The following is a 349-nucleotide window of genomic DNA, read 5'->3' on the forward strand; positions in this document are numbered from 1 at the left end:
AACAAGCTGAAGGGGAGTCATTGAAAAAGTGTCAGTTCTTGTTTCCCTCCTAATCTCAGAGTGTATTGATACAAGCAATTGTATTATTTCACCGATGTTTGCTCATTTGTCAGCAAACAGCAACAGAGGTCTAGTGGGGGAGGGAAAAATCGCCTCATAACCCCACACAACAGGCCTGTGTCAACATGCAACACTTGCCAAACATTCACTTTTCGTGATAAAACAATCCTTTACTATTTACCCAACGAAACCTAATCATCCCGACCTGAGTCATTGTGAATAACTCATGTATTTATTTGATGAGTCGTTTAATAATGAACCTATTTCAAATCCTCTAAACCAAGAGTCC

This window comes from Gadus macrocephalus, chromosome 18 (genome assembly GCF_031168955.1).
Source record: "Gadus macrocephalus chromosome 18, ASM3116895v1".
NCBI classification, from domain to species: Eukaryota; Metazoa; Chordata; class Actinopteri; order Gadiformes; family Gadidae; genus Gadus; species Gadus macrocephalus.